At 46.0% G+C, this 27,582-nt stretch overlaps 18 non-coding genes and 3 pseudogenes across 18 annotated transcripts; all 21 read left to right on the top strand.

Annotated features, from left to right (window-relative positions):
- Nucleotides 1-1,802: 1,802 nt before the first annotated feature.
- LOC141234522 (U2 spliceosomal RNA) lies at nt 1,803-1,995 on the top strand. The gene has a single exon (XR_012300499.1). It is a non-coding gene; the product is annotated as a U2 spliceosomal RNA (small nuclear RNA).
- Nucleotides 1,996-3,110: 1,115 nt separating this feature from the next.
- Nucleotides 3,111-3,301, top strand: LOC141234293 (U2 spliceosomal RNA). The gene has a single exon (XR_012300275.1). It is a non-coding gene; the product is annotated as a U2 spliceosomal RNA (small nuclear RNA).
- Nucleotides 3,302-4,416: 1,115 nt separating this feature from the next.
- Nucleotides 4,417-4,607, top strand: LOC141234294 (U2 spliceosomal RNA). The gene has a single exon (XR_012300276.1). It is a non-coding gene; the product is annotated as a U2 spliceosomal RNA (small nuclear RNA).
- Nucleotides 4,608-5,722: 1,115 nt separating this feature from the next.
- LOC141234297 (U2 spliceosomal RNA) lies at nt 5,723-5,913 on the top strand. Its single transcript, XR_012300278.1, has one exon. It is a non-coding gene; the product is annotated as a U2 spliceosomal RNA (small nuclear RNA).
- A 1,115-nt stretch (nt 5,914-7,028) lies between these two features.
- LOC141234298 (U2 spliceosomal RNA) lies at nt 7,029-7,219 on the top strand. The gene has a single exon (XR_012300279.1). It is a non-coding gene; the product is annotated as a U2 spliceosomal RNA (small nuclear RNA).
- A 1,115-nt stretch (nt 7,220-8,334) lies between these two features.
- Nucleotides 8,335-8,525, top strand: LOC141234486 (U2 spliceosomal RNA). The gene has a single exon (XR_012300464.1). It is a non-coding gene; the product is annotated as a U2 spliceosomal RNA (small nuclear RNA).
- Nucleotides 8,526-9,641: 1,116 nt separating this feature from the next.
- Nucleotides 9,642-9,733, top strand: LOC141234648 (U2 spliceosomal RNA; annotated as a pseudogene).
- Nucleotides 9,734-10,533: 800 nt separating this feature from the next.
- LOC141234597 (U2 spliceosomal RNA) lies at nt 10,534-10,715 on the top strand. The gene has a single exon (XR_012300555.1). It is a non-coding gene; the product is annotated as a U2 spliceosomal RNA (small nuclear RNA).
- A 1,109-nt stretch (nt 10,716-11,824) lies between these two features.
- Nucleotides 11,825-12,015, top strand: LOC141234299 (U2 spliceosomal RNA). The gene has a single exon (XR_012300280.1). It is a non-coding gene; the product is annotated as a U2 spliceosomal RNA (small nuclear RNA).
- Nucleotides 12,016-13,130: 1,115 nt separating this feature from the next.
- LOC141234300 (U2 spliceosomal RNA) lies at nt 13,131-13,321 on the top strand. Its single transcript, XR_012300281.1, has one exon. It is a non-coding gene; the product is annotated as a U2 spliceosomal RNA (small nuclear RNA).
- A 1,115-nt stretch (nt 13,322-14,436) lies between these two features.
- LOC141234473 (U2 spliceosomal RNA) lies at nt 14,437-14,627 on the top strand. The gene has a single exon (XR_012300452.1). It is a non-coding gene; the product is annotated as a U2 spliceosomal RNA (small nuclear RNA).
- A 1,115-nt stretch (nt 14,628-15,742) lies between these two features.
- LOC141234646 (U2 spliceosomal RNA) lies at nt 15,743-15,834 on the top strand (annotated as a pseudogene).
- Nucleotides 15,835-16,634: 800 nt separating this feature from the next.
- LOC141234598 (U2 spliceosomal RNA) lies at nt 16,635-16,816 on the top strand. The gene has a single exon (XR_012300556.1). It is a non-coding gene; the product is annotated as a U2 spliceosomal RNA (small nuclear RNA).
- Nucleotides 16,817-17,925: 1,109 nt separating this feature from the next.
- Nucleotides 17,926-18,116, top strand: LOC141234301 (U2 spliceosomal RNA). Its single transcript, XR_012300282.1, has one exon. It is a non-coding gene; the product is annotated as a U2 spliceosomal RNA (small nuclear RNA).
- Nucleotides 18,117-19,231: 1,115 nt separating this feature from the next.
- LOC141234302 (U2 spliceosomal RNA) lies at nt 19,232-19,422 on the top strand. The gene has a single exon (XR_012300283.1). It is a non-coding gene; the product is annotated as a U2 spliceosomal RNA (small nuclear RNA).
- A 1,115-nt stretch (nt 19,423-20,537) lies between these two features.
- LOC141234490 (U2 spliceosomal RNA) lies at nt 20,538-20,728 on the top strand. Its single transcript, XR_012300468.1, has one exon. It is a non-coding gene; the product is annotated as a U2 spliceosomal RNA (small nuclear RNA).
- A 1,115-nt stretch (nt 20,729-21,843) lies between these two features.
- On the top strand, nt 21,844-21,935 carry LOC141234647 (U2 spliceosomal RNA; annotated as a pseudogene).
- An 800-nt stretch (nt 21,936-22,735) lies between these two features.
- LOC141234615 (U2 spliceosomal RNA) lies at nt 22,736-22,917 on the top strand. The gene has a single exon (XR_012300570.1). It is a non-coding gene; the product is annotated as a U2 spliceosomal RNA (small nuclear RNA).
- Nucleotides 22,918-24,032: 1,115 nt separating this feature from the next.
- On the top strand, nt 24,033-24,223 carry LOC141234303 (U2 spliceosomal RNA). The gene has a single exon (XR_012300284.1). It is a non-coding gene; the product is annotated as a U2 spliceosomal RNA (small nuclear RNA).
- Nucleotides 24,224-25,338: 1,115 nt separating this feature from the next.
- Nucleotides 25,339-25,529, top strand: LOC141234304 (U2 spliceosomal RNA). The gene has a single exon (XR_012300285.1). It is a non-coding gene; the product is annotated as a U2 spliceosomal RNA (small nuclear RNA).
- A 1,115-nt stretch (nt 25,530-26,644) lies between these two features.
- LOC141234305 (U2 spliceosomal RNA) lies at nt 26,645-26,835 on the top strand. The gene has a single exon (XR_012300286.1). It is a non-coding gene; the product is annotated as a U2 spliceosomal RNA (small nuclear RNA).
- Nucleotides 26,836-27,582: the final 747 nt, after the last annotated feature.

The following is a 27,582-nucleotide window of genomic DNA, read 5'->3' on the forward strand; positions in this document are numbered from 1 at the left end:
TGTTCGTATGTCCGTCTGATGTATTTTGATATCCACAGCTCGGTGTTGGTGAACGGCTGGAAGACTGACCCCTTCCCTGTCCTCTCTGGGGTCAGACAAGGCTGCCCTCTATCACCTCTTCTTTTTGTTTGTGTTATAGAACTCTTCGCAGAGGCTATCCGGCAGAATGGAGAGATCAGAGGGATCACCGCACCGGGTCCGGGACGACACGAGGTCAAGTGCTCGCTCTACATGGACGACGTCACCGTCTTCTGCGCTGATCGTGGTTCAGTCGACGCCCTCGTCCAGACGTGTGAGAGGTTCGGTCGGGCTTCAGGGGCCAAAGTCAACTGCAGGAAGTCGGAAGCCATGCTCTTCGGGGATTGGCAGCCGGCCTCCTCTGCCCCCTTCCCCTTCAACATTCAACCGGATTTCCTCAAGGTGCTGGGAGTCTGGTTCAGGAAGGAAGGAGCGGCCCTCAAGTCCTGGCAAGAACGCTTGGCCAAGGTGAAGCAACGGATCGGACTCTGGAGCCTCAGACACCTCACTTGTGAGGGTAAGGCACTCGTCCTGCGTAATGAGGTCCTGCCCGTCTTGAAGTACACGGCGCAGGCCTGGCCCCCACACGTCACTGTGTGCAGGGCCATTACCAAGACAGTGTTTCACTTTGTCTGGGGATCCAAGATGGACAGAGTCAGGCGGGCCGTCATGTACAAGGAGCCTCGCAAGGGTGGGAAGGGCGTTCCAGATATCCCCACCCTCCTGCGATCCTCTTTTGTGTGTGATTGTGTCCGCCGGACTTTGCAAGTCAAGAATGGCTCCACGGGCAGGTCCATGTCTCACTTCTTCCTGCTTCCTCTTTGGAGGCGACTCGGCTGGGACAAGTGGGACAGCTCCTTCCCCTACAACTGGACGACGCCATGGTTCTACGGAGACGTCGTTCGATTTGTGGGGGAGCATCAACTGGAGGGACTCAAGCCCGACTTGTGGAAGCCCAAAACTATCCACAAGCTAATCAGAGCCAAGGATGACGTGGAGAACATCACAGGACTTCACCAGGACACGCTGGAGACTGTGTGGACAAATGTGTCGTCTGACAGGCTGACCAACGGGCACAAGGACTTGTCGTGGATGGCGATTCAGGGCGGACTGCCCGTCCGGTCATTCATGCATGCCCGGAACCTGTGCAAGACCCGGTACTGCCCAAGGTGCCCCTTCGTGGAGGAAACATCTTTGCACACTTTTTGGGACTGCGGATTTGCACAGCGCCTATTGACTGCACTTGAGGACGACCTGAGGAACTCTGTCCCCAGGGCGAGCCTATCGCACCATTCTGTGCTTTATGGACTATTCCCTGGGGTTCATACCGTCGGAGCCATCCAGGAGGCTTGGCGCCTTATGAACTGCTTCAAGGATGCCGTTTGGGTCGTCAGGAACCGGCTCATCTTGAGGAGGGAGAGGATGTCCATCCAGGACTGCCGCAGGCTGATCCACAGCCTGCTCAGAGACTATTCCATCATGGACGGTCCGGAGGACGAGGATGAGGACTAAACCCCTCCTCCCCCTCTCCCCTTATGTGTCTTGTCTTTCAATAAAGCTTCGGGCCTGTGATTTTCCCCTCCCCATCCCCTTTTTCCCAATCCCTATCCCTTATCACGGTTCGTCGTACTGTATTGATTGACATGCTTTTTCTTTCAGATTGAGTGTTTTGTGTAGCATAGGGGTGCGATGTGTCTAGTTAGTGCGTCGTATCCTCATGCTATGTAAATATGATGTAGAATTCTGTGTGTACTGGGCTGCGGCACTGTACACTGTCTGTTAACTTATTTTTTGTGCTAATAAAAGATATATTCAATCAAAAAATCTGTTCTTATCAGTTTAATATCTGATACGTCCCCTATCTGGGGACCATATATTAAATGGATTTTTAGAACAGGGAGATGGAAAAAGAGCTTGCTCTGTCCACTCCACGCATTGACTTGGTATTGCAGTATCTCCAGGACCGGTGCACCCCTTCTTTAATGCAGTTTCTAAAATCAGAAAGAATTGAATTCAATGTTTTTTGTTCATTTTGCTTGTTTGTCGGATTTTGGGATGGACTCTTTGGCTTTGCTTTTCTTCTCCTCATTGGATTTTTCATGTTCAAAGTTGCAGAAGCCAGATTACAAGCTCATTTTGGTTCAACTTCAGCAACTGTGCATTGCATTGCCATGTAATGTGATGCAATGCTATCTTTCTAGCTCTCCCTTTTTACTTCCTTTTGGATAAACAGACATATTAGGCAAGCATTTTGGAGCTTTCACCTAAATAACTACAGGTGGTGAGATAAGCTGCACAATATAATTGACCTTTCAGTATATTGTTGCACACAAACCATCTATTTAGCAAATGCCCTTGTTATCAACAGCAGCCTTTTAAACTCACCTGAGCTAACAGGTATGTGCGCTGGTTACTCTGCTGCGCTTAAAATTTCTTTTTTGGTTTGCTACAATGCCTTTTCTGAAACGTTGTCTCCTTCTGCTGGAACACTGACTTCTTTCATTTAATGCCTGCAGACTATAAAAGAGAACCCAACCCAAAAAGTTTGGTTGATTAGTCTGTGGCATTCTGTTAAACTGTTGCTTATGGCGGTCTCTGTGAGCTTCTCAGCGACATTCAGCCAGCCAGGTATCCTGCCTGCAGTAGATGGAATGTGGCAATGGAACGCTGGCTGCGCGTGTCATAATAGGCTCTGAGCCTTTATATACCTGTGCACAGCAGCAGCCACCTTCAGTCTGCTGCTGGACAGCCAGCAGCAGCAGCAGCAGGAGAGGTATGTAATCAGGAGCCCTCCTGCTAAGGGTAGACAGCTGCTCGTTCCACCCCACCCCCCGCCTTAATTGGTTCTCCTCCCTTCCAACGGTGTTGAGGCGGGTGGGAACAGCAGGGGGTGAAGGTGCTGTGTTTAAAGAGGTGGAGTTATGCAGATCTAAAACGCGTGGATTGCAGCAGCAGCAAGCCGAAAAGTGCAGGCATGTAAGGGATCTAGAGGTTGACAACATGTCTTCTTAACGGGAGTCCAGGAGCTCATCTCCACAAATGGACTTTTCAGGATCCTTGGGTGGCTCCGTAGTTTGAAACCAATTCTGGTTATCGCTTCTCGGCCTTTTGGCTAAGATCAAGTGTAGTATCTGTTCTTATCAGTTTAATATCTGATACGTCCCCTATCTGGGGACCATATATTAAATGGATTTTTAGAACAGGGAGATGGAAAAAGAGCTTGCTCTGTCCACTCCACGCATTGACCTGGTATTGCAGTATCTCCAGGACCGGTGCACCCCTTCTTTAATGCAGTTTCTAAAATCAGAAAGAATTGAATTCAATGTTTTTTGTTCATTTTGCTTGTTTGTCGGATTTTGGGATGGACTCTTTGGCTTTGCTTTTCTTCTCCTCATTGGATTTTTCATGTTCAAAGTTGCAGAAGCCAGATTACAAGCTCATTTTGGTTCAACTTCAGCAACTGTGCATTGCATTGCCATGTAATGTGATGCAATGCTATCTTTCTAGCTCTCCCTTTTTACTTCCTTTTGGATAAACAGACATATTAGGCAAGCATTTTGGAGCTTTCACCTAAATAACTACAGGTGGTGAGATAAGCTGCACAATATAATTGACCTTTCAGTATATTGTTGCACACACACCATCTATTTAGCAAATGCCCTTGTTATCAACAGCAGCCTTTTAAACTCACCTGAGCTAACAGGTATGTGCGCTGGTTACTCTGCTGCGCTTAAAATTTCTTTTTTGGTTTGCTACAATGCCTTTTCTGAAACGTTGTCTCCTTCTGCTGGAACACTGACTTCTTTCATTTAATGCCTGCAGACTACAAAAGAGAACCCAACCCAAAAAGTTTGGTTGATTAGTCTGTGGCATTCTGTTAAACTGTTGCTTATGGCGGTCTCTGTGAGCTTCTCAGCGACATTCAGCCAGCCAGGTATCCTGCCTGCAGTAGATGGAATGTGGCAATGGAACGCTGGCTGCGCGTGTCATAATAGGCTCTGAGCCTTTATATACCTGTGCACAGCAGCAGCCACCTTCAGTCTGCTGCTGGACAGCCAGCAGCAGCAGCAGCAGGAGAGGTATGTAATCAGGAGCCCTCCTGCTAAGGGTAGACAGCTGCTCGTTCCACCCCACCCCCCGCCTTAATTGGTTCTCCTCCCTTCCAACGGTGTTGAGGCGGGTGGGAACAGCAGGGGGTGAAGGTGCTGTGTTTAAAGAGGTGGAGTTATGCAGATCTAAAACGCGTGGATTGCAGCAGCAGCAAGCCGAAAAGTGCAGGCATGTAAGGGATCTAGAGGTTGAGAACATGTCTTCTTAACGGGAGTCCAGGAGCTCATCTCCACAAATGGACTTTTCAGGATCCTTGGGTGGCTCCGTAGTTTGAAACCAATTCTGGTTATCGCTTCTCGGCCTTTTGGCTAAGATCAAGTGTAGTATCTGTTCTTATCAGTTTAATATCTGATACGTCCCCTATCTGGGGACCATATATTAAATGGATTTTTAGAACAGGGAGATGGAAAAAGAGCTTGCTCTGTCCACTCCACGCATTGACCTGGTATTGCAGTATCTCCAGGACCGGTGCACCCCTTCTTTAATGCAGTTTCTAAAATCAGAAAGAATTGAATTCAATGTTTTTTGTTCATTTTGCTTGTTTGTCGGATTTTGGGATGGACTCTTTGGCTTTGCTTTTCTTCTCCTCATTGGATTTTTCATGTTCAAAGTTGCAGAAGCCAGATTACAAGCTCATTTTGGTTCAACTTCAGCAACTGTGCATTGCATTGCCATGTAATGTGATGCAATGCTATCTTTCTAGCTCTCCCTTTTTACTTCCTTTTGGATAAACAGACATATTAGGCAAGTATTTTGGAGCTTTCACCTAAATAACTACAGGTGGTGAGATAAGCTGCACAATATAATTGACCTTTCAGTATATTGTTGCACACACACCATCTATTTAGCAAATGCCCTTGTTATCAACAGCAGCCTTTTAAACTCACCTGAGCTAACAGGTATGTGCGCTGGTTACTCTGCTGCGCTTAAAATTTCTTTTTTGGTTTGCTACAATGCCTTTTCTGAAACGTTGTCTCCTTCTGCTGGAACACTGACTTCTTTCATTTAATGCCCGCAGACTATAAAAGAGAACCCAACCCAAAAAGTTTGGTTGATTAGTCTGTGGCATTCTGTTAAACTGTTGCTTATGGCGGTCTCTGTGAGCTTCTCAGCGACATTCAGCCAGCCAGGTATCCTGCCTGCAGTAGATGGAATGTGGCAATGGAACGCTGGCTGCGCGTGTCATAATAGGCTCTGAGCCTTTATATACCTGTGCACAGCAGCAGCCACCTTCAGTCTGCTGCTGGACAGCCAGCAGCAGCAGCAGCAGGAGAGGTATGTAATCAGGAGCCCTCCTGCTAAGGGTAGACAGCTGCTCGTTCCACCCCACCCCCCGCCTTAATTGGTTCTCCTCCCTTCCAACGGTGTTGAGGCGGGTGGGAACAGCAGGGGGTGAAGGTGCTGTGTTTAAAGAGGTGGAGTTATGCAGATCTAAAACGCGTGGATTGCAGCAGCAGCAAGCCGAAAAGTGCAGGCATGTAAGGGATCTAGAGGTTGACAACATGTCTTCTTAACGGGAGTCCAGGAGCTCATCTCCACAAATGGACTTTTCAGGATCCTTGGGTGGCTCCGTAGTTTGAAACCAATTCTGGTTATCGCTTCTCGGCCTTTTGGCTAAGATCAAGTGTAGTATCTGTTCTTATCAGTTTAATATCTGATACGTCCCCTATCTGGGGACCATATATTAAATGGATTTTTAGAACAGGGAGATGGAAAAAGAGCTTGCTCTGTCCACTCCACGCATTGACCTGGTATTGCAGTATCTCCAGGACCGGTGCACCCCTTCTTTAATGCAGTTTCTAAAATCAGAAAGAATTGAATTCAATGTTTTTTGTTCATTTTGCTTGTTTGTCGGATTTTGGGATGGACTCTTTGGCTTTGCTTTTCTTCTCCTCATTGGATTTTTCATGTTCAAAGTTGCAGAAGCCAGATTACAAGCTCATTTTGGTTCAACTTCAGCAACTGTGCATTGCATTGCCATGTAATGTGATGCAATGCTATCTTTCTAGCTCTCCCTTTTTACTTCCTTTTGGATAAACAGACATATTAGGCAAGCATTTTGGAGCTTTCACCTAAATAACTACAGGTGGTGAGATAAGCTGCACAATATAATTGACCTTTCAGTATATTGTTGCACACACACCATCTATTTAGCAAATGCCCTTGTTATCAACAGCAGCCTTTTAAACTCACCTGAGCTAACAGGTATGTGCGCTGGTTACTCTGCTGCGCTTAAAATTTCTTTTTTGGTTTGCTACAATGCCTTTTCTGAAACGTTGTCTCCTTCTGCTGGAACACTGACTTCTTTCATTTAATGCCTGCAGACTATAAAAGAGAACCCAACCCAAAAAGTTTGGTTGATTAGTCTGTGGCATTCTGTTAAACTGTTGCTTATGGCGGTCTCTGTGAGCTTCTCAGCGACATTCAGCCAGCCAGGTATCCTGCCTGCAGTAGATGGAATGTGGCAATGGAACGCTGGCTGCACGTGTCATAATAGGCTCTGAGCCTTTATATACCTGTGCACAGCAGCAGCCACCTTCAGTCTGCTGCTGGACAGCCAGCAGCAGCAGCAGCAGGAGAGGTATGTAATCAGGAGCCCTCCTGCTAAGGGTAGACAGCTGCTCGTTCCACCCCACCCCCCGCCTTAATTGGTTCTCCTCCCTTCCAACGGTGTTGAGGCGGGTGGGAACAGCAGGGGGTGAAGGTGCTGTGTTTAAAGAGGTGGAGTTATGCAGATCTAAAACGCGTGGATTGCAGCAGCAGCAAGCCGAAAAGTGCAGGCATGTAAGGGATCTAGAGGTTGACAACATGTCTTCTTAACGGGAGTCCAGGAGCTCATCTCCACAAATGGACTTTTCAGGATCCTTGGGTGGCTCCGTAGTTTGAAACCAATTCTGGTTATCGCTTCTCGGCCTTTTGGCTAAGATCAAGTGTAGTATCTGTTCTTATCAGTTTAATATCTGATACGTCCCCTATCTGGGGACCATATATTAAATGGATTTTTAGAACAGGGAGATGGAAAAAGAGCTTGCTCTGTCCACTCCACGCATTGACCTGGTATTGCAGTATCTCCAGGACCGGTGCACCCCTTCTTTAATGCAGTTTCTAAAATCAGAAAGAATTGAATTCAATGTTTTTTGTTCATTTTGCTTGTTTGTCGGATTTTGGGATGGACTCTTTGGCTTTGCTTTTCTTCTCCTCATTGGATTTTTCATGTTCAAAGTTGCAGAAGCCAGATTACAAGCTCATTTTGGTTCAACTTCAGCAACTGTGCATTGCATTGCCATGTAATGTGATGCAATGCTATCTTTCTAGCTCTCCCTTTTTACTTCCTTTTGGATAAACAGACATATTAGGCAAGCATTTTGGAGCTTTCACCTAAATAACTACAGGTGGTGAGATAAGCTGCACAATATAATTGACCTTTCAGTATATTGTTGCACACACACCATCTATTTAGCAAATGCCCTTGTTATCAACAGCAGCCTTTTAAACTCACCTGAGCTAACAGGTATGTGCGCTGGTTACTCTGCTGCGCTTAAAATTTCTTTTTTGGTTTGCTACAATGCCTTTTCTGAAACGTTGTCTCCTTCTGCTGGAACACTGACTTCTTTCATTTAATGCCTGCAGACTATAAAAGAGAACCCAACCCAAAAAGTTTGGTTGATTAGTCTGTGGCATTCTGTTAAACTGTTGCTTATGGCGGTCTCTGTGAGCTTCTCAGCGACATTCAGCCAGCCAGGTATCCTGCCTGCAGTAGATGGAATGTGGCAATGGAACGCTGGCTGCGCGTGTCATAATAGGCTCTGAGCCTTTATATACCTGTGCACAGCAGCAGCCACCTTCAGTCTGCTGCTGGACAGCCAGCAGCAGCAGCAGCAAGAGAGGTATGTAATCAGGAGCCCTCCTGCTAAGGGTAGACAGCTGCTCGTTCCACCCCACCCCCCGCCTTAATTGGTTCTCCTCCCTTCCAACGGTGTTGAGGCGGGTGGGAACAGCAGGGGGTGAAGGTGCTGTGTTTAAAGAGGTGGAGTTATGCAGATCTAAAACGCGTGGATTGCAGCAGCAGCAAGCCGAAAAGTGCAGGCATGTAAGGGATCTAGAGGTTGACAACATGTCTTCTTAACGGGAGTCCAGGAGCTCATCTCCACAAATGGACTTTTCAGGATCCTTGGGTGGCTCCGTAGTTTGAAACCAATTCTGGTTATTGCTTCTCGGCCTTTTGGCTAAGATCAAGTGTAGTATCTGTTCTTATCAGTTTAATATCTGATACGTCCCCTATCTGGTGACCATATATTAAATGGATTTTTAGAACAGGGAGATGGAAAAAGAGCTTGCTCTGTCCACTCCACGCATTGACCTGGTATTGCAGTATCTCCAGGACCGGTGCACCCCTTCTTTAATGCAGTTTCTAAAATCAGAAAGAATTGAATTCAATGTTTTTTTGTTCATTTTGCTTGTTTGTCGGATTTTGGGATGGACTCTTTGGCTTTGCTTTTCTTCTCCTCATTGGATTTTTCATGTTCAAAGTTGCAGAAGCCAGATTACAAGCTCATTTTGGTTCAACTTCAGCAACTGTGCATTGCATTGCCATATAATGTGATGCAATGCTATCTTTCTAGCTCTCCCTTTTTACTTCCTTTTGGATAAACAGACATATTAGGCAAGTATTTTGGAGCTTTCACCTAAATAACTACAGGTGGTGAGATAAGCTGCACAATATAATTGACCTTTCAGTATATTGTTGCACACACACCATCTATTTAGCAAATGCCCTTGTTATCAACAGCAGCCTTTTAAACTCACCTGAGCTAACAGGTATGTGCGCTGGTTACTCTGCTGCGCTTAAAATTTCTTTTTTGGTTTGCTACAATGCCTTTTCTGAAACGTTGTCTCCTTCTGCTGGAACACTGACTTCTTTCATTTAATGCCTGCAGACTATAAAAGAGAACCCAACCCAAAAAGTTTGGTTGATTAGTCTGTGGCATTCTGTTAAACTGTTGCTTATGGCGGTCTCTGTGAGCTTCTCAGCGACATTCAGCCAGCCAGGTATCCTGCCTGCAGTAGATGGAATGTGGCAATGGAACGCTGGCTGCGCGTGTCATAATAGGCTCTGAGCCTTTATATACCTGTGCACAGCAGCAGCCACCTTCAGTCTGCTGCTGGACAGCCAGCAGCAGCAGCAGCAGGAGAGGTATGTAATCAGGAGCCCTCCTGCTAAGGGTAGACAGCTGCTCGTTCCACCCCACCCCCCGCCTTAATTGGTTCTCCTCCCTTCCAACGGTGTTGAGGCGGGTGGGAACAGCAGGGGGTGAAGGTGCTGTGTTTAAAGAGGTGGAGTTATGCAGATCTAAAACGCGTGGATTGCAGCAGCAGCAAGCCGAAAAGTGCAGGCATGTAAGGGATCTAGAGGTTGACAACATGTCTTCTTAACGGGAGTCCAGGAGCTCATCTCCACAAATGGACTTTTCAGGATCCTTGGGTGGCTCCGTAGTTTGAAACCAATTCTGGTTATCGCTTCTCGGCCTTTTGGCTAAGATCAAGTGTAGTATCTTTCGAAAAGGCGGTTTTGGATGTTTGCCGCCCTAGTAGATTGATACATTATGCACACTGGGGTTTAGGCGCTTGTTAGTACGCCAGGTGGCTAATATAGTCATCTGATGGAAAGCATGGCCCCCCAGGATCGACGCCATTGGACCGGGGAAGATCGAAAGCCCGAAGTGTGAAGTGCCCCAGGAGTGGTGACCCTGGGGTGCCTTAACTCACTGGGATTGGGAACCCCACTTGAGTTTATGGCACATTTGCACTAGCACTTCAATATTTCTTTCTTCACACACACCCTTATTCCGGGCCTTCTGGCCTTAGGATGGGGAATTTTTCAATTCCCGGTCGAAGGTCCGGGCAGTATTATACTGTGAAACCTTCACTATTTATTTAATTTTTTTTTGTCACTGTGTGTCCACTTTTTCACGTGTGTCCACGTCCTTACTAGGATTTTGTCGGGATGCGGTTCCCTTACGGGTTCCTCTCTTGGCAGGTCTAGGGGGGGAGTGTGTGGCCATCAGGTTCCGCTCCCCCCTGAACCCCCCTGGCTCTCCTCTTTCGGGAGGAGAGCGTTGTTGGCTCCCCTCTTCCGGGAGGGGAGCACAGTCTTTGGCTCCCAGTGCCTTGCTCGGGTGAGAACTCGGGCAGGTATTGAGGGTAAGATTGGGTCGCCTCTGGCTCAGGCTGGAGGTGGCTATTTGTCCCTGTGCCTCGCTGTGGCCTTCTGGCTCGGAGGGACGGGGAATGGTTTGGGGGACCCTTCTCCTTTTGGAGAGGGTTTCAAGAAGACCAGCATCCTAGTGCACTTTTTTTTTGTGGCACTTGTCACTTTTTTAAGCGCACTCGGGTTTTGTACACGAATTCGGGCTTTCGAAAAAAAAAAAAAAAAATCTGTTCTTATCAGTTTAATATCTGATACGTCCCCTATCTGGGGACCATATATTAAATGGATTTTTAGAACAGGGAGATGGAAAAAGAGCTTGCTCTGTCCACTCCACGCATTGACCTGGTATTGCAGTATCTCCAGGACCGGTGCACCCCTTCTTTAATGCAGTTTCTAAAATCAGAAAGAATTGAATTCAATGTTTTTTGTTCATTTTGCTTGTTTGTCGGATTTTGGGATGGACTCTTTGGCTTTGCTTTTCTTCTCCTCATTGGATTTTTCATGTTCAAAGTTGCAGAAGCCAGATTACAAGCTCATTTTGGTTCAACTTCAGCAACTGTGCATTGCATTGCCATGTAATGTGATGCAATGCTATCTTTCTAGCTCTCCCTTTTTACTTCCTTTTGGATAAACAGACATATTAGGCAAGCATTTTGGAGCTTTCACCTAAATAACTACAGGTGGTGAGATAAGCTGCACAATATAATTGACCTTTCAGTATATTGTTGCACACACACCATCTATTTAGCAAATGCCCTTGTTATCAACAGCAGCCTTTTAAACTCACCTGAGCTAACAGGTATGTGCGCTGTTTACTCTGCTGCGCTTAAAATTTCTTTTTTGGTTTGCTACAATGCCTTTTCTGAAACGTTGTCTCCTTCTGCTGGAACACTGACTTCTTTCATTTAATGCCTGCAGACTATAAAAGAGAACCCAACCCAAAAAGTTTGGTTGATTAGTCTGTGGCATTCTGTTAAACTGTTGCTTATGGCGGTCTCTGTGAGCTTCTCAGCGACATTCAGCCAGCCAGGTATCCTGCCTGCAGTAGATGGAATGTGGCAATGGAACGCTGGCTGCGCGTGTCATAATAGGCTCTGAGCCTTTATATACCTGTGCACAGCAGCAGCCACCTTCAGTCTGCTGCTGGACAGCCAGCAGCAGCAGGAGAGGTATGTAATCAGGAGCCCTCCTGCTAAGGGTAGACAGCTGCTCGTTCCACCCCACCCCCCGCCTTAATTGGTTCTCCTCCCTTCCAACGGTGTTGAGGCGGGTGGGAACAGCAGGGGGTGAAGGTGCTGTGTTTAAAGAGGTGGAGTTATGCAGATCTAAAACGCGTGGATTGCAGCAGCAGCAAGCCGAAAAGTGCAGGCATGTAAGGGATCTAGAGGTTGACAACATGTCTTCTTAACGGGAGTCCAGGAGCTCATCTCCACAAATGGACTTTTCAGGATCCTTGGGTGGCTCCGTAGTTTGAAACCAATTCTGGTTATCGCTTCTCGGCCTTTTGGCTAAGATCAAGTGTAGTATCTGTTCTTATCAGTTTAATATCTGATACGTCCCCTATCTGGGGACCATATATTAAATGGATTTTTAGAACAGGGAGATGGAAAAAGAGCTTGCTCTGTCCACTCCACGCATTGACCTGGTATTGCAGTATCTCCAGGACCGGTGCACCCCTTCTTTAATGCAGTTTCTAAAATCAGAAAGAATTGAATTCAATGTTTTTTGTTCATTTTGCTTGTTTGTCGGATTTTGGGATGGACTCTTTGGCTTTGCTTTTCTTCTCCTCATTGGATTTTTCATGTTCAAAGTTGCAGAAGCCAGATTACAAGCTCATTTTGGTTCAACTTCAGCAACTGTGCATTGCATTGCCATGTAATGTGATGCAATGCTATCTTTCTAGCTCTCCCTTTTTACTTCCTTTTGGATAAACAGACATATTAGGCAAGCATTTTGGAGCTTTCACCTAAATAACTACAGGTGGTGAGATAAGCTGCACAATATAATTGACCTTTCAGTATATTGTTGCACACACACCATCTATTTAGCAAATGCCCTTGTTATCAACAGCAGCCTTTTAAACTCACCTGAGCTAACAGGTATGTGCGCTGGTTACTCTGCTGCGCTTAAAATTTCTTTTTTGGTTTGCTACAATGCCTTTTCTGAAACGTTGTCTCCTTCTGCTGGAACACTGACTTCTTTCATTTAATGCCTGCAGACTATAAAAGAGAACCCAACCCAAAAAGTTTGGTTGATTAGTCTGTGGCATTCTGTTAAACTGTTGCTTATGGCGGTCTCTGTGAGCTTCTCAGCGACATTCAGCCAGCCAGGTATCCTGCCTGCAGTAGATGGAATGTGGCAATGGAACGCTGGCTGCGCGTGTCATAATAGGCTCTGAGCCTTTATATACCTGTGCACAGCAGCAGCCACCTTCAGTCTGCTGCTGGACAGCCAGCAGCAGCAGCAGCAGGAGAGGTATGTAATCAGGAGCCCTCCTGCTAAGGGTAGACAGCTGCTCGTTCCACCCCACCCCCCGCCTTAATTGGTTCTCCTCCCTTCCAACGGTGTTGAGGCGGGTGGGAACAGCAGGGGGTGAAGGTGCTGTGTTTAAAGAGGTGGAGTTATGCAGATCTAAAACGCGTGGATTGCAGCAGCAGCAAGCCGAAAAGTGCAGGCATGTAAGGGATCTAGAGGTTGACAACATGTCTTCTTAACGGGAGTCCAGGAGCTCATCTCCACAAATGGACTTTTCAGGATCCTTGGGTGGCTCCGTAGTTTGAAACCAATTCTGGTTATCGCTTCTCGGCCTTTTGGCTAAGATCAAGTGTAGTATCTGTTCTTATCAGTTTAATATCTGATACGTCCCCTATCTGGGGACCATATATTAAATGGATTTTTAGAACAGGGAGATGGAAAAAGAGCTTGCTCTGTCCACTCCACGCATTGACCTGGTATTGCAGTATCTCCAGGACCGGTGCACCCCTTCTTTAATGCAGTTTCTAAAATCAGAAAGAATTGAATTCAATGTTTTTTGTTCATTTTGCTTGTTTGTCGGATTTTGGGATGGACTCTTTGGCTTTGCTTTTCTTCTCCTCATTGGATTTTTCATGTTCAAAGTTGCAGAAGCCAGATTACAAGCTCATTTTGGTTCAACTTCAGCAACTGTGCATTGCATTGCCATGTAATGTGATGCAATGCTATCTTTCTAGCTCTCCCTTTTTACTTCCTTTTGGATAAACAGACATATTAGGCAAGCATTTTGGAGCTTTCACCTAAATAACTACAGGTGGTGAGATAAGCTGCACAATATAATTGACCTTTCAGTATATTGTTGCACACACACCATCTATTTAGCAAATGCCCTTGTTATCAACAGCAGCCTTTTAAACTCACCTGAGCTAACAGGTATGTGCGCTGGTTACTCTGCTGCGCTTAAAATTTCTTTTTTGGTTTGCTACAATGCCTTTTCTGAAACGTTGTCTCCTTCTGCTGGAACACTGACTTCTTTCATTTAATGCCTGCAGACTATAAAAGAGAACCCAACCCAAAAAGTTTGGTTGATTAGTCTGTGGCATTCTGTTAAACTGTTGCTTATGGCGGTCTCTGTGAGCTTCTCAGCGACATTCAGCCAGCCAGGTATCCTGCCTGCAGTAGATGGAATGTGGCAATGGAACGCTGGCTGCGCGTGTCATAATAGGCTCTGAGCCTTTATATACCTGTGCACAGCAGCAGCCACCTTCAGTCTGCTGCTGGACAGCCAGCAGCAGCAGCAGCAGGAGAGGTATGTAATCAGGAGCCCTCCTGCTAAGGGTAGACAGCTGCTCGTTCAACCCCACCCCCCGCCTTAATTGGTTCTCCTCCCTTCCAACGGTGTTGAGGCGGGTGGGAACAGCAGGGGGTGAAGGTGCTGTGTTTAAAGAGGTGGAGTTATGCAGATCTAAAACGCGTGGATTGCAGCAGCAGCAAGCCGAAAAGTGCAGGCATGTAAGGGATCTAGAGGTTGACAACATGTCTTCTTAACGGGAGTCCAGGAGCTCATCTCCACAAATGGACTTTTCAGGATCCTTGGGTGGCTCCGTAGTTTGAAACCAATTCTGGTTATCGCTTCTCGGCCTTTTGGCTAAGATCAAGTGTAGTATCTGTTCTTATCAGTTTAATATCTGATACGTCACCTATCTGGGGACCATATATTAAATGGATTTTTAGAACAGGGAGATGGAAAAAGAGCTTGCTCTGTCCACTCCACGCATTGACCTGGTATTGCAGTATCTCCAGGATCGGTGCACCCCTTCTTTAATGCAGTTTCTAAAATCAGAAAGAATTGAATTCAATGTTTTTTGTTCATTTTGCTTGTTTGTCGGATTTTGGGATGGACTCTTTGGCTTTGCTTTTCTTCTCCTCATTGGATTTTTCATGTTCAAAGTTGCAGAAGCCAGATTACAAGCTCATTTTGGTTCAACTTCAGCAACTGTGCATTGCATTGCCATATAATGTGATGCAATGCTATCTTTCTAGCTCTCCCTTTTTACTTCCTTTTGGATAAACAGACATATTAGGCAAGTATTTTGGAGCTTTCACCTAAATAACTACAGGTGGTGAGATAAGCTGCACAATATAATTGACCTTTCAGTATATTGTTGCACACACACCATCTATTTAGCAAATGCCCTTGTTATCAACAGCAGCCTTTTAAACTCACCTGAGCTAACAGGTATGTGCGCTGGTTACTCTGCTGCGCTTAAAATTTCTTTTTTGGTTTGCTACAATGCCTTTTCTGAAACGTTGTCTCCTTCTGCTGGAACACTGACTTCTTTCATTTAATGCCTGCAGACTATAAAAGAGAACCCAACCCAAAAAGTTTGGTTGATTAGTCTGTGGCATTCTGTTAAACTGTTGCTTATGGCGGTCTCTGTGAGCTTCTCAGCGACATTCAGCCAGCCAGGTATCCTGCCTGCAGTAGATGGAATGTGGCAATGGAACGCTGGCTGCGCGTGTCATAATAGGCTCTGAGCCTTTATATACCTGTGCACAGCAGCAGCCACCTTCAGTCTGCTGCTGGACAGCCAGCAGCAGCAGCAGCAGGAGAGGTATGTAATCAGGAGCCCTCCTGCTAAGGGTAGACAGCTGCTCGTTCCACCCCACCCCCCGCCTTAATTGGTTCTCCTCCCTTCCAACGGTGTTGAGGCGGGTGGGAACAGCAGGGGGTGAAGGTGCTGTGTTTAAAGAGGTGGAGTTATGCAGATCTAAAACGCGTGGATTGCAGCAGCAGCAAGCCGAAAAGTGCAGGCATGTAAGGGATCTAGAGGTTGACAACATGTCTTCTTAACGGGAGTCCAGGAGCTCATCTCCACAAATGGACTTTTCAGGATCCTTGGGTGGCTCCGTAGTTTGAAACCAATTCTGGTTATCGCTTCTCGGCCTTTTGGCTAAGATCAAGTGTAGTATCTTTCGAAAAGGCGGTTTTGGATGTTTGCCGCCCTAGTAGATTGATACATTATGCACACTGGGGTTTAGGCGCTTGTTAGTACGCCAGGTGGCTAATATAGTCATCTGGTGGAAAGCATGGCCCCCCAGGATCGACGCCATTGGACCGGGGAAGATCGAAAGCCCGAAGTGTGAAGTGCCCCAGGAGTGGTGACCCTGGGGTGCCTTAACTCACTGGGATTGGGAACCCCACTTGAGTTTATGGCACATTTGCACTAGCACTTCAATATTTCTTTCTTCACACACACCCTTATTCCGGGCCTTCTGGCCTTAGGATGGGGAATTTTTCAATTCCCGGTCGAAGGTCCGGGCAGTATTATACTGTGAAACCTTCACTATTTATTTAATTTTTTTTTGTCACTGTGTGTCCACTTTTTCACGTGTGTCCACGTCCTTACTAGGATTTTGTCGGGATGCGGTTCCCTTACGGGTTCCTCTCTTGGCAGGTCTAGGGGGGGAGTGTGTGGCCATCAGGTTCCGCTCCCCCCTGAACCCCCCTGGCTCTCCTCTTTCGGGAGGAGAGCGTTGTTGGCTCCCCTCTTCCGGGAGGGGAGCACAGTCTTTGGCTCCCAGTGCCTTGCTCGGGTGAGAACTCGGGCAGGTATTGAGGGTAAGATTGGGTCGCCTCTGGCTCAGGCTGGAGGTGGCTATTTGTCCCTGTGCCTCGCTGTGGCCTTCTGGCTCGGAGGGACGGGGAATGGTTTGGGGGACCCTTCTCCTTTTGGAGAGGGTTTCAAGAAGACCAGCATCCTAGTGCACTTTTTTTTTGTGGCACTTGTCACTTTTTTAAGCGCACTCGGGTTTTGTACACGAATTCGGGCTTTCGAAAAAAAAAAAAAAAAATCTGTTCTTATCAGTTTAATATCTGATACGTCCCCTATCTGGGGACCATATATTAAATGGATTTTTAGAACAGGGAGATGGAAAAAGAGCTTGCTCTGTCCACTCCACGCATTGACCTGGTATTGCAGTATCTCCAGGACCGGTGCACCCCTTCTTTAATGCAGTTTCTAAAATCAGAAAGAATTGAATTCAATGTTTTTTGTTCATTTTGCTTGTTTGTCGGATTTTGGGATGGACTCTTTGGCTTTGCTTTTCTTCTCCTCATTGGATTTTTCATGTTCAAAGTTGCAGAAGCCAGATTACAAGCTCATTTTGGTTCAACTTCAGCAACTGTGCATTGCATTGCCATGTAATGTGATGCAATGCTATCTTTCTAGCTCTCCCTTTTTACTTCCTTTTGGATAAACAGACATATTAGGCAAGCATTTTGGAGCTTTCACCTAAATAACTACAGGTGGTGAGATAAGCTGCACAATATAATTGACCTTTCAGTATATTGTTGCACACACACCATCTATTTAGCAAATGCCCTTGTTATCAACAGCAGCCTTTTAAACTCACCTGAGCTAACAGGTATGTGCGCTGTTTACTCTGCTGCGCTTAAAATTTCTTTTTTGGTTTGCTACAATGCCTTTTCTGAAACGTTGTCTCCTTCTGCTGGAACACTGACTTCTTTCATTTAATGCCTGCAGACTATAAAAGAGAACCCAACCCAAAAAGTTTGGTTGATTAGTCTGTGGCATTCTGTTAAACTGTTGCTTATGGCGGTCTCTGTGAGCTTCTCAGCGACATTCAGCCAGCCAGGTATCCTGCCTGCAGTAGATGGAATGTGGCAATGGAACGCTGGCTGCGCGTGTCATAATAGGCTCTGAGCCTTTATATACCTGTGCACAGCAGCAGCCACCTTCAGTCTGCTGCTGGACAGCCAGCAGCAGCAGGAGAGGTATGTAATCAGGAGCCCTCCTGCTAAGGGTAGACAGCTGCTCGTTCCACCCCACCCCCCGCCTTAATTGGTTCTCCTCCCTTCCAACGGTGTTGAGGCGGGTGGGAACAGCAGGGGGTGAAGGTGCTGTGTTTAAAGAGGTGGAGTTATGCAGATCTAAAACGCGTGGATTGCAGCAGCAGCAAGCCGAAAAGTGCAGGCATGTAAGGGATCTAGAGGTTGACAACATGTCTTCTTAACGGGAGTCCAGGAGCTCATCTCCACAAATGGACTTTTCAGGATCCTTGGGTGGCTCCGTAGTTTGAAACCAATTCTGGTTATCGCTTCTCGGCCTTTTGGCTAAGATCAAGTGTAGTATCTGTTCTTATCAGTTTAATATCTGATACGTCCCCTATCTGGGGACCATATATTAAATGGATTTTTAGAACAGGGAGATGGAAAAAGAGCTTGCTCTGTCCACTCCACGCATTGACCTGGTATTGCAGTATCTCCAGGACCGGTGCACCCCTTCTTTAATGCAGTTTCTAAAATCAGAAAGAATTGAATTCAATGTTTTTTGTTCATTTTGCTTGTTTGTCGGATTTTGGGATGGACTCTTTGGCTTTGCTTTTCTTCTCCTCATTGGATTTTTCATGTTCAAAGTTGCAGAAGCCAGATTACAAGCTCATTTTGGTTCAACTTCAGCAACTGTGCATTGCATTGCCATGTAATGTGATGCAATGCTATCTTTCTAGCTCTCCCTTTTTACTTCCTTTTGGATAAACAGACATATTAGGCAAGCATTTTGGAGCTTTCACCTAAATAACTACAGGTGGTGAGATAAGCTGCACAATATAATTGACCTTTCAGTATATTGTTGCACACACACCATCTATTTAGCAAATGCCCTTGTTATCAACAGCAGCCTTTTAAACTCACCTGAGCTAACAGGTATGTGCGCTGGTTACTCTGCTGCGCTTAAAATTTCTTTTTTGGTTTGCTACAATGCCTTTTCTGAAACGTTGTCTCCTTCTGCTGGAACACTGACTTCTTTCATTTAATGCCTGCAGACTATAAAAGAGAACCCAACCCAAAAAGTTTGGTTGATTAGTCTGTGGCATTCTGTTAAACTGTTGCTTATGGCGGTCTCTGTGAGCTTCTCAGCGACATTCAGCCAGCCAGGTATCCTGCCTGCAGTAGATGGAATGTGGCAATGGAACGCTGGCTGCGCGTGTCATAATAGGCTCTGAGCCTTTATATACCTGTGCACAGCAGCAGCCACCTTCAGTCTGCTGCTGGACAGCCAGCAGCAGCAGCAGCAGGAGAGGTATGTAATCAGGAGCCCTCCTGCTAAGGGTAGACAGCTGCTCGTTCCACCCCACCCCCCGCCTTAATTGGTTCTCCTCCCTTCCAACGGTGTTGAGGCGGGTGGGAACAGCAGGGGGTGAAGGTGCTGTGTTTAAAGAGGTGGAGTTATGCAGATCTAAAACGCGTGGATTGCAGCAGCAGCAAGCCGAAAAGTGCAGGCATGTAAGGGATCTAGAGGTTGACAACATGTCTTCTTAACGGGAGTCCAGGAGCTCATCTCCACAAATGGACTTTTCAGGATCCTTGGGTGGCTCCGTAGTTTGAAACCAATTCTGGTTATCGCTTCTCGGCCTTTTGGCTAAGATCAAGTGTAGTATCTGTTCTTATCAGTTTAATATCTGATACGTCCCCTATCTGGGGACCATATATTAAATGGATTTTTAGAACAGGGAGATGGAAAAAGAGCTTGCTCTGTCCACTCCACGCATTGACCTGGTATTGCAGTATCTCCAGGACCGGTGCACCCCTTCTTTAATGCAGTTTCTAAAATCAGAAAGAATTGAATTCAATGTTTTTTGTTCATTTTGCTTGTTTGTCGGATTTTGGGATGGACTCTTTGGCTTTGCTTTTCTTCTCCTCATTGGATTTTTCATGTTCAAAGTTGCAGAAGCCAGATTACAAGCTCATTTTGGTTCAACTTCAGCAACTGTGCATTGCATTGCCATGTAATGTGATGCAATGCTATCTTTCTAGCTCTCCCTTTTTACTTCCTTTTGGATAAACAGACATATTAGGCAAGCATTTTGGAGCTTTCACCTAAATAACTACAGGTGGTGAGATAAGCTGCACAATATAATTGACCTTTCAGTATATTGTTGCACACACACCATCTATTTAGCAAATGCCCTTGTTATCAACAGCAGCCTTTTAAACTCACCTGAGCTAACAGGTATGTGCGCTGGTTACTCTGCTGCGCTTAAAATTTCTTTTTTGGTTTGCTACAATGCCTTTTCTGAAACGTTGTCTCCTTCTGCTGGAACACTGACTTCTTTCATTTAATGCCTGCAGACTATAAAAGAGAACCCAACCCAAAAAGTTTGGTTGATTAGTCTGTGGCATTCTGTTAAACTGTTGCTTATGGCGGTCTCTGTGAGCTTCTCAGCGACATTCAGCCAGCCAGGTATCCTGCCTGCAGTAGATGGAATGTGGCAATGGAACGCTGGCTGCGCGTGTCATAATAGGCTCTGAGCCTTTATATACCTGTGCACAGCAGCAGCCACCTTCAGTCTGCTGCTGGACAGCCAGCAGCAGCAGCAGCAGGAGAGGTATGTAATCAGGAGCCCTCCTGCTAAGGGTAGACAGCTGCTCGTTCCACCCCACCCCCCGCCTTAATTGGTTCTCCTCCCTTCCAACGGTGTTGAGGCGGGTGGGAACAGCAGGGGGTGAAGGTGCTGTGTTTAAAGAGGTGGAGTTATGCAGATCTAAAACGCGTGGATTGCAGCAGCAGCAAGCCGAAAAGTGCAGGCATGTAAGGGATCTAGAGGTTGACAACATGTCTTCTTAACGGGAGTCCAGGAGCTCATCTCCACAAATGGACTTTTCAGGATCCTTGGGTGGCTCCGTAGTTTGAAACCAATTCTGGTTATCGCTTCTCGGCCTTTTGGCTAAGATCAAGTGTAGTATCTGTTCTTATCAGTTTAATATCTGATACGTCACCTATCTGGGGACCATATATTAAATGGATTTTTAGAACAGGGAGATGGAAAAAGAGCTTGCTCTGTCCACTCCACGCATTGACCTGGTATTGCAGTATCTCCAGGACCGGTGCACCCCTTCTTTAATGCAGTTTCTAAAATCAGAAAGAATTGAATTCAATGTTTTTTGTTCATTTTGCTTGTTTGTCGGATTTTGGGATGGACTCTTTGGCTTTGCTTTTCTTCTCCTCATTGGATTTTTCATGTTCAAAGTTGCAGAAGCCAGATTACAAGCTCATTTTGGTTCAACTTCAGCAACTGTGCATTGCATTGCCATATAATGTGATGCAATGCTATCTTTCTAGCTCTCCCTTTTTACTTCCTTTTGGATAAACAGACATATTAGGCAAGTATTTTGGAGCTTTCACCTAAATAACTACAGGTGGTGAGATAAGCTGCACAATATAATTGACCTTTCAGTATATTGTTGCACACACACCATCTATTTAGCAAATGCCCTTGTTATCAACAGCAGCCTTTTAAACTCACCTGAGCTAACAGGTATGTGCGCTGGTTACTCTGCTGCGCTTAAAATTTCTTTTTTGGTTTGCTACAATGCCTTTTCTGAAACGTTGTCTCCTTCTGCTGGAACACTGACTTCTTTCATTTAATGCCTGCAGACTATAAAAGAGAACCCAACCCAAAAAGTTTGGTTGATTAGTCTGTGGCATTCTGTTAAACTGTTGCTTATGGCGGTCTCTGTGAGCTTCTCAGCGACATTCAGCCAGCCAGGTATCCTGCCTGCAGTAGATGGAATGTGGCAATGGAACGCTGGCTGCGCGTGTCATAATAGGCTCTGAGCCTTTATATACCTGTGCACAGCAGCAGCCACCTTCAGTCTGCTGCTGGACAGCCAGCAGCAGCAGCAGCAGGAGAGGTATGTAATCAGGAGCCCTCCTGCTAAGGGTAGACAGCTGCTCGTTCCACCCCACCCCCCGCCTTAATTGGTTCTCCTCCCTTCCAACGGTGTTGAGGCGGGTGGGAACAGCAGGGGGTGAAGGTGCTGTGTTTAAAGAGGTGGAGTTATGCAGATCTAAAACGCGTGGATTGCAGCAGCAGCAAGCCGAAAAGTGCAGGCATGTAAGGGATCTAGAGGTTGACAACATGTCTTCTTAACGGGAGTCCAGGAGCTCATCTCCACAAATGGACTTTTCAGGATCCTTGGGTGGCTCCGTAGTTTGAAACCAATTCTGGTTATCGCTTCTCGGCCTTTTGGCTAAGATCAAGTGTAGTATCTTTCGAAAAGGCGGTTTTGGATGTTTGCCGCCCTAGTAGATTGATACATTATGCACACTGGGGTTTAGGCGCTTGTTAGTACGCCAGGTGGCTAATATAGTCATCTGGTGGAAATCATGGCCCCCCAGGATCGACGCCATTGGGCCGGGGAAGATCGAAAGCCCGAAGTGTGAAGTGCCCCAGGAGTGGTGACCCTGGGGTGCCTTAACTCACTGGGATTGGGAACCCCACTTGAGTTTATGGCACATTTGCACTAGCACTTCAATATTTCTTTCTTCACACACACCCTTATTCCGGGCCTTCTGGCCTTAGGATGGGGAATTTTTCAATTCCCGGTCGAAGGTCCGGGCAGTATTATACTGTGAAACCTTCACTATTTATTTAATTTTTTTTTGTCACTGTGTGTCCACTTTTTCACGTGTGTCCACGTCCTTACTAGGATTTTGTCGGGATGCGGTTCCCTTACGGGTTCCTCTCTTGGCAGGTCTAGGGGGGGAGTGTGTGGCCATCAGGTTCCGCTCCCCCCTGAACCCCCCTGGCTCTCCTCTTTCGGGAGGAGAGCGTTGTTGGCTCCCCTCTTCCGGGAGGGGAGCACAGTCTTTGGCTCCCAGTGCCTTGCTCGGGTGAGAACTCGGGCAGGTATTGAGGGTAAGATTGGGTCGCCTCTGGCTCAGGCTGGAGGTGGCTATTTGTCCCTGTGCCTCGCTGTGGCCTTCTGGCTCGGAGGGACGGGGAATGGTTTGGGGGACCCTTCTCCTTTTGGAGAGGGTTTCAAGAAGACCAGCATCCTAGTGCACTTTTTTTTTGTGGCACTTGTCACTTTTTTAAGCGCACTCGGGTTTTGTACACGAATTCGGGCTTTCGAAAAAAAAAAAAAAAAATCTGTTCTTATCAGTTTAATATCTGATACGTTCCCTATCTGGGGACCATATATTAAATGGATTTTTAGAACAGGGAGATGGAAAAAGAGCTTGCTCTGTCCACTCCACGCATTGACCTGGTATTGCAGTATCTCCAGGACCGGTGCACCCCTTCTTTAATGCAGTTTCTAAAATCAGAAAGAATTGAATTCAATGTTTTTTGTTCATTTTGCTTGTTTGTCGGATTTTGGGATGGACTCTTTGGCTTTGCTTTTCTTCTCCTCATTGGATTTTTCATGTTCAAAGTTGCAGAAGCCAGATTACAAGCTCATTTTGGTTCAACTTCAGCAACTGTGCATTGCATTGCCATGTAATGTGATGCAATGCTATCTTTCTAGCTCTCCCTTTTTACTTCCTTTTGGATAAACAGACATATTAGGCAAGCATTTTGGAGCTTTCACCTAAATAACTACAGGTGGTGAGATAAGCTGCACAATATAATTGACCTTTCAGTATATTGTTGCACACACACCATCTATTTAGCAAATGCCCTTGTTATCAACAGCAGCCTTTTAAACTCACCTGAGCTAACAGGTATGTGCGCTGTTTACTCTGCTGCGCTTAAAATTTCTTTTTTGGTTTGCTACAATGCCTTTTCTGAAACGTTGTCTCCTTCTGCTGGAACACTGACTTCTTTCATTTAATGCCTGCAGACTATAAAAGAGAACCCAACCCAAAAAGTTTGGTTGATTAGTCTGTGGCATTCTGTTAAACTGTTGCTTATGGTGGTCTCTGTGAGCTTCTCAGCGACATTCAGCCAGCCAGGTATCCTGCCTGCAGTAGATGGAATGTGGCAATGGAACGCTGGCTGCGCGTGTCATAATAGGCTCTGAGCCTTTATATACCTGTGCACAGCAGCAGCCACCTTCAGTCTGCTGCTGGACAGCCAGCAGCAGCAGCAGCAGGAGAGGTATGTAATCAGGAGCCCTCCTGCTAAGGGTAGACAGCTGCTCGTTCCACCCCACCCCCCGCCTTAATTGGTTCTCCTCCCTTCCAACGGTGTTGAGGCGGGTGGGAACAGCAGGGGGTGAAGGTGCTGTGTTTAAAGAGGTGGAGTTATGCAGATCTAAAACGCGTGGATTGCAGCAGCAGCAAGCCGAAAAGTGCAGGCATGTAAGGGATCTAGAGGTTGACAACATGTCTTCTTAACGGGAGTCCAGGAGCTCATCTCCACAAATGGACTTTTCAGGATCCTTGGGTGGCTCCGTAGTTTGAAACCAATTCTGGTTATCGCTTCTCGGCCTTTTGGCTAAGATCAAGTGTAGTATCTGTTCTTATCAGTTTAATATCTGATACGTCCCCTATCTGGGGACCATATATTAAATGGATTTTTAGAACAGGGAGATGGAAAAAGAGCTTGCTCTGTCCACTCCACGCATTGACCTGGTATTGCAGTATCTCCAGGACCGGTGCACCCCTTCTTTAATGCAGTTTCTAAAATCAGAAAGAATTGAATTCAATGTTTTTTGTTCATTTTGCTTGTTTGTCGGATTTTGGGATGGACTCTTTGGCTTTGCTTTTCTTCTCCTCATTGGATTTTTCATGTTCAAAGTTGCAGAAGCCAGATTACAAGCTCATTTTGGTTCAACTTCAGCAACTGTGCATTGCATTGCCATGTAATGTGATGCAATGCTATCTTTCTAGCTCTCCCTTTTTACTTCCTTTTGGATAAACAGACATATTAGGCAAGCATTTTGGAGCTTTCTCCTAAATAACTACAGGTGGTGAGATAAGCTGCACAATATAATTGACCTTTCAGTATATTGTTGCACACACACCATCTATTTAGCAAATGCCCTTGTTATCAACAGCAGCCTTTTAAACTCACCTGAGCTAACAGGTATGTGCGCTGGTTACTCTGCTGCGCTTAAAATTTCTTTTTTGGTTTGCTACAATGCCTTTTCTGAAACGTTGTCTCCTTCTGCTGGAACACTGACTTCTTTCATTTAATGCCTGCAGACTATAAAAGAGAACCCAACCCAAAAAGTTTGGTTGATTAGTCTGTGGCATTCTGTTAAACTGTTGCTTATGGCGGTCTCTGTGAGCTTCTCAGCGACATTCAGCCAGCCAGGTATCCTGCCTGCAGTAGATGGAATGTGGCAATGGAACGCTGGCTGCGCGTGTCATAATAGGCTCTGAGCCTTTATATACCTGTGCACAGCAGCAGCCACCTTCAGTCTGCTGCTGGACAGCCAGCAGCAGCAGCAGCAGGAGAGGTATGTAATCAGGAGCCCTCCTGCTAAGGGTAGACAGCTGCTCGTTCCACCCCACCCCCCGCCTTAATTGGTTCTCCTCCCTTCCAACGGTGTTGAGGCGGGTGGGAACAGCAGGGGGTGAAGGTGCTGTGTTTAAAGAGGTGGAGTTATGCAGATCTAAAACGCGTGGATTGCAGCAGCAGCAAGCCGAAAAGTGCAGGCATGTAAGGGATCTAGAGGTTGACAACATGTCTTCTTAACGGGAGTCCAGGAGCTCATCTCCACAAATGGACTTTTCAGGATCCTTGGGTGGCTCCGTAGTTTGAAACCAATTCTGGTTATCGCTTCTCGGCCTTTTGGCTAAGATCAAGTGTAGTATCTGTTCTTATCAGTTTAATATCTGATACGTCCCCTATCTGGGGACCATATATTAAATGGATTTTTAGAACAGGGAGATGGAAAAAGAGCTTGCTCTGTCCACTCCACGCATTGACCTGGTATTGCAGTATCTCCAGGACCGGTGCACCCCTTCTTTAATGCAGTTTCTAAAATCAGAAAGAATTGAATTCAATGTTTTTTGTTCATTTTGCTTGTTTGTCGGATTTTGGGATGGACTCTTTGGCTTTGCTTTTCTTCTCCTCATTGGATTTTTCATGTTCAAAGTTGCAGAAGCCAGATTACAAGCTCATTTTGGTTCAACTTCAGCAACTGTGCATTGCATTGCCATGTAATGTGATGCAATGCTATCTTTCTAGCTCTCCCTTTTTACTTCCTTTTGGATAAACAGACATATTAGGCAAGCATTTTGGAGCTTTCACCTAAATAACTACAGGTGGTGAGATAAGCTGCACAATATAATTGACCTTTCAGTATATTGTTGCACACACACCATCTATTTAGCAAATGCCCTTGTTATCAACAGCAGCCTTTTAAACTCACCTGAGCTAACAGGTATGTGCGCTGGTTACTCTGCTGCGCTTAAAATTTCTTTTTTGGTTTGCTACAATGCCTTTTCTGAAACGTTGTCTCCTTCTGCTGGAACACTGACTTCTTTCATTTAATGCCTGCAGACTATAAAAGAGAACCCAACCCAAAAAGTTTGGTTGATTAGTCTGTGGCATTCTGTTAAACTGTTGCTTATGGCGGTCTCTGTGAGCTTCTCAGCGACATTCAGCCAGCCAGGTATCCTGCCTGCAGTAGATGGAATGTGGCAATGGAACGCTGGCTGCGCGTGTCATAATAGGCTCTGAGCCTTTATGTACCTGTGCACAGCAGCAGCCACCTTCAGTCTGCTGCTGGACAGCCAGCAGCAGCAGCAGCAGGAGAGGTATGTAATCAGGAGCCCTCCTGCTAAGGGTAGACAGCTGCTCGTTCCACCCCACCCCCCGCCTTAATTGGTTCTCCTCCCTTCCAACGGTGTTGAGGCGGGTGGGAACAGCAGGGGGTGAAGGTGCTGTGTTTAAAGAGGTGGAGTTATGCAGATCTAAAACGCGTGGATTGCAGCAGCAGCAAGCCGAAAAGTGCAGGCATGTAAGGGATCTAGAGGTTGACAACATGTCTTCTTAACGGGAGTCCAGGAGCTCATCTCCACAAATGGACTTTTCAGGATCCTTGGGTGGCTCCGTAGTTTGAAACCAATTCTGGTTATCGCTTCTCGGCCTTTTGGCTAAGATCAAGTGTAGTATCTGTTCTTATCAGTTTAATATCTGATACGTCCCCTATCTGGGGACCATATATTAAATGGATTTTTAGAACAGGGAGATGGAAAAAGAGCTTGCTCTGTCCACTCCACGCATTGACCTGGTATTGCAGTATCTCCAGGACCGGTGCACCCCTTCTTTAATGCAGTTTCTAAAATCAGAAAGAATTGAATTCAATGTTTTTTGTTCATTTTGCTTGTTTGTCGGATTTTGGGATGGACTCTTTGGCTTTGCTTTTCTTCTCCTCATTGGATTTTTCATGTTCAAAGTTGCAGAAGCCAGATTACAAGCTCATTTTGGTTCAACTTCAGCAACTGTGCATTGCATTGCCATATAATGTGATGCAATGCTATCTTTCTAGCTCTCCCTTTTTACTTCCTTTTGGATAAACAGACATATTAGGCAAGTATTTTGGAGCTTTCACCTAAATAACTACAGGTGGTGAGATAAGCTGCACAATATAATTGACCTTTCAGTATATTGTTGCACACACACCATCTATTTAGCAAATGCCCTTGTTATCAACAGCAGCCTTTTAAACTCACCTGAGCTAACAGGTATGTGCGCTGGTTACTCTGCTGCGCTTAAAATTTCTTTTTTGGTTTGCTACAATGCCTTTTATGAAACGTTGTCTCCTTCTGCTGGAACACTGACTTCTTTCATTTAATGCCTGCAGACTATAAAAGAGAACCCAACCCAAAAAGTTTGGTTGATTAGTCTGTGGCATTCTGTTAAACTGTTGCTTATGGCGGTCTCTGTGAGCTTCTCAGCGACATTCAGCCAGCCAGGTATCCTGCCTGCAGTAGATGGAATGTGGCAATGGAACGCTGGCTGCGCGTGTCATAATAGGCTCTGAGCCTTTATATACCTGTGCACAGCAGCAG

Source organism: Phyllobates terribilis, unplaced genomic scaffold (assembly GCF_046119375.1).
Source record: "Phyllobates terribilis strain yellow unplaced genomic scaffold, ASM4611937v1 Scaffold_636__1_contigs__length_917067, whole genome shotgun sequence".
NCBI classification, from domain to species: domain Eukaryota; kingdom Metazoa; phylum Chordata; class Amphibia; order Anura; family Dendrobatidae; genus Phyllobates; species Phyllobates terribilis.